This window comes from Pantherophis guttatus, chromosome 16 (assembly GCF_059756535.1).
Source record: "Pantherophis guttatus breed Tessera chromosome 16, ASM5975653v1, whole genome shotgun sequence".
NCBI classification, from domain to species: Eukaryota; Metazoa; Chordata; class Lepidosauria; order Squamata; family Colubridae; genus Pantherophis; species Pantherophis guttatus.
Window position 1 is genome coordinate 14473218 of NC_142078.1, and position 4223 is coordinate 14477440.

At 44.8% G+C, this 4223-nt stretch overlaps 1 long non-coding RNA gene across 1 annotated transcript in view; it reads right to left on the minus strand.

The window, feature by feature from the left end:
- Positions 1–1247: 1247 nt before the first annotated feature.
- The window catches only part of LOC148111811 (uncharacterized), a 6971-nt gene continuing 3995 nt past the window's right edge, over positions 1248–4223 (minus strand). The window contains exon 2 of the long non-coding RNA XR_015730136.1: positions 1248–4223. This exon is cut by the window's right edge and continues 255 nt beyond it. This is a non-coding gene — a long non-coding RNA (uncharacterized LOC148111811).

Genomic DNA, 4223 nt, shown 5'->3' on the forward strand with positions numbered 1-4223 from the left:
GGGCTTGCATATGCAAAGAAAAGAAGAAAGAAAGAAAGAAAGAAAGAAAGAAAGAAAGAAAGAAAGAAAGAAAGAAAGAAAGAGAAAGAAAAAGAAAGAAAGAGAGAAAGGAGGGAGGGAGTCTAAAGCCACAGTAATAATGTTAGTAAAGTAGAAAGGAAGGGGAGGGAAGGAAGGAAGGAAAGAGAGAGAGAGAAAGGAAGAAACAAAGAAAGAGAAACAAGAAAGAGAAAGAAGGGAGGGAGGGAGGGAGGGAAGGAGGAGTCTAAAGCCACAGTAATAATGCTAGTAGAAAGAAAGAAAGAAGTAAGGGGAGGGAAGGAAGGAATGAAGGAAAGAGAGAGAGAGAGAAAGGAAGAAAGAAAAGAGAAAGAAAGAGGAGGGAGGGAAGGAGGGAGTCTAAAGCCACAGTAATAATGTTAGTAAAAAGAAAGAAAAAAGGAGAGGGAAGGAAGGAATGAAGGAAAGAGAGAGAAAGTAAGGAAGAAAGAAAGGAAAGAAAGAAGAGAAAGAGAAAGAAGGGAGGGAGGGAGTCTAAAGCCACAGCAAGAATGTTACAAAAGAAGAAAGGAAGGAAGAAGGAAGGGGAAGGAAGGAAGGAAGGAAAGAGAGAAAGGAAGGAAGGAAGTGAGGAAGGAAGGAAGGAAGGAAAGAGAGAAAGAAATGTTGAGGCCACCTCCACCCTCTAAGGCTTAGGGGGAAATATGCAAGAAAGTAAGAAACAAGAACATGTCTATTGATGTTCTCCATCATTCAGGTCATGGTTGTCCCAAATGTGCTTTTCCAAAAAGCAACTGGGTATTGTTTTTCCTTGAAGACATTTCACTTCTCATCCAAGAAGGTTCTTCTGTTCTGACTGGAGGAGGGATACGACACCCCCCCCCATCTCCAGTCTACAACACCATCCTAAAAAAGTTCCACACACCCATTTGCACTATCCAGCTGACCCCGAGGGCACAGAGATAATCCTCCAAGCGGCCTCAGCGACTCTCAGGCAGAGCGCTAACGACCAGAGGACTGCAAAGGAGGATCAATCCTTCCATCCTCCGCCATTCAGTCAGAACGGAAGAAGCTTCTCAGGTGAGAAGCGAAACGTCTTCAAGGAAAAACAAAGAACGCAGAGCACATCTGGGACAACACAGAAAGGTTCAGATGTGGATCTGTAGGAAGAAAAAAAAAGAGCCCTTGGAAACAGAGGGGCATTGCAGTTTAGAAGCCCGGAAACTCACCGGAGGAAAAAAATCAGATTTTATTTATTTATTTATTTTATTGAATTTCTATACCGCCCTACTCCCGAAGGACTCAGGGCGGTGAACAGCCATAAAATAAAACACATACATATACAAAATTTAAAATCGAATAAAATGAATTAAATAAATTTGGCTGAATTAATACCCATAATTTGCCAGATATTCTTATTTTTATGAGTCTGGACACCTGGAATATGTATTCCACCCACCCACCCCTCCAAAAAACTTGGGCTTATATGCATGAAATCTTTATCAGGGATTTCTTAAAGGCTTCTACAGAGATTGTCCAAGAGGCAAAAGAGTTATATTGGGTTTCCCAACACCCCCTAAAATACGCCTCTTTCTTTAAACCCAGGCAGTCTAATCCTGGCGGGCGGGAAAAAAATCATATTTTTCCAGATTCCATCTTCATCCCTTCCAAACTCGTGATAAACTACAGAACTGCAGAATTACATCACCCCCCCAATTTCTCCACCCTAATGAATAATTCCAGGAATGTTTCAATATTTCCTTTCCCCCCTGAGAGCTTCGCTGACCCCAAAGTAACCATTCCCTAACTCTGAATATTGCATTTGACAATTTCTCCCTCTCCCCCACCATCGGTGAAAACATTCACGCCTTCCTTACAGCCGTTCCTTGGGGATAAACAGAAGTTTAAGAGTGGGTGGATGCTTTTAATTGGAAAAACAGAACTGGGGGTGGGGGCGGGGAAGGGGGGGAGAGATTTGTCAGGTGCCTTCAAGGCAGTCTATGATTATTATTTTAATCATTTAATCAGTTTATTTTCAAATTGCAAAGGCCTTCAAAAATTAAAAAAATGAAAAAAGATGTTGAGACGCTAGAAGGAAGAGCGATAAAGGTAATTAAGTGGTCTGGAGGCTAAATGTCTAGTCGAGGGGTCGGCAACCGGCAGCTCTGGAGCCGCATGTGGCTCTTTCATCCCTCTGCTGCGGCTCCCTGTCGCAGGTCGGCTCCACAATTGATAGGACTTTCGGTTAGGACAGGTAGAGGAAAAAGGACACCGCGCTAGGAGGAGACTCTATGGTGGGGGAACCGGACTTCCGGTCAGCTCCAGAATTGAATGGGGGGGCTTCCGGTTAGGACCTTTGTGGCTCTTTGAGTGTTTAAGGTTGCCGACCCCTGAATTACCTATAAGTCCACCAAGGATGCTAAACCTTAGGATGAATGGTTAAGAGAACGAGGCATGTCTAGCCCAATGAAGAGAAGGACGAAGGCCAACATGACAGCAGTCTTCCAGTACTGTCACTGGGAAGAGGGGGTCAACCTATTCTCCAAAGCAGCCGAAGGCAGGACTAGAAGCAACGGATGGAAACTAATCAGGGAGAGAAGCAACCTAGAACTAAGGAGAAATTTCCAGACAGTGAGAACAATTAATCAATGGAACAACTTGCCTCCAGAAGTTGTAAATGTTCCAACACTGGAAGTTTTAAAGAAGAGATTGGATAACCATTTCTATGGAATGGTATCGGGTCTCCTGTTGGTCAGGTGGTTGGACTAGAAGACCTCCAAGATCCCTTCCAGCCCTATGAATCTAAGACTTTAGCCTTTCCTCCCAGAAGGGACTTTCTTCATCTGTTTGCTACCCTTCTTCTCCATACCTTGGGGGCCTCCTAGCTCTGAAGAAGAATGTCTATAGCGATGTCATGATAGCATCGTTTGATGCCACCACCATGTGCATGACGTAGCTTGCTCCTCCCTTTCATAGACCTCCTAGAGTTGGCTTCCCTGCTGCCCCCCTCCCCCAAATGTTGGGGACCTGCTGGATTTGGAGAACAGAGTCCACCCTGATGGCATCAGATGATGTCCCCACAATATCCATGACATCGCTTGCTCCATTCCTTTTGAAGACCCTTCAATTTGCTTCCTTGCTTCTCCCGAACGTAAGGGACCTCATAGCTTAAGAGAACAAAGGTCTTGTCGATATTATGATGGGTGTGGACAGGTGAGCGATGTATACAGTCACCTGTGAGTCAGAATACCTCCCTCCTGAACCAACATAAATGGGCACGAAAAGTATTTATAGCTTGCAAAGTGAAATAAACTGATCGTCACACCTTCCAAGAAGCTGGAAGAAATTGTGGCCAGCACCTCCGTCTTCATAATTCTGCCTTTCCCGTTGCAAAAAAAGAGAGAGAGAGAGAGAAAGAAAGAAAGAGGGGAGCTAAAAATTTGCTGCTTTCAAGATCAGCTCCTGGGTTTCGTCTGGGACAAACATCTCATCCTATTGAAGATGTCCAGCTTGGTAGGAACTGCACCTGTTTATGGAGGTTCTTCAGCAAGGTGTCCCTTGGGAACCTCTTCGTCACCCCTCTCAGAAAGGTCTCCGGCATACCCAACACGGAAAGGCAGGAAACCGAGTCGGATTCTGTATCCCCCACTGGTGAGGAAGTGTCAACAGCGGAAGAAATCGGATGCCACCAAGAAATGGCTTTTCTTCTTGATGGGAGTGGTGGTTCTGCAGATCTTGATGGAAGAACCTGAAGAAGACCTGGAAGCCTTTGGTGAGGACCAGTGGCTGGCTGGACCAGCCTGTTTCCAGAGCTTCAGGCCTTCACACAATTCCTCAAGTGACGGAGAAGCACCGGTTGAAGAAACTCCGCGTTGGACTTCGGAGGAGACTCATTTTTGCAAGGCACCACCAACAGAATTTCTCCAACCATGATCAAAAGGTCCCAAATAGCTCATCGCCCATCAAAATACTTTGACACTGGTCAAAAAAAGAGGAGGAGGCTGCTCAAAGAACCGGGAGAAATATTTGGTAAAGTTTCAAGAGCAAAAGGAATTGATTTTCTGACTGAAACACAGGTGGTCCCACAAGATCTGAGGAGAACATCAAACAGATACTGCAGGTACCTAGTCCTGAAAGGAACTAAACAATTTCTGTACTAGGTTTTCATTCTGGAACCCAAACTTTTTAAGTCACAGAGTCCTGTATTATCCTGCCGTTTACAG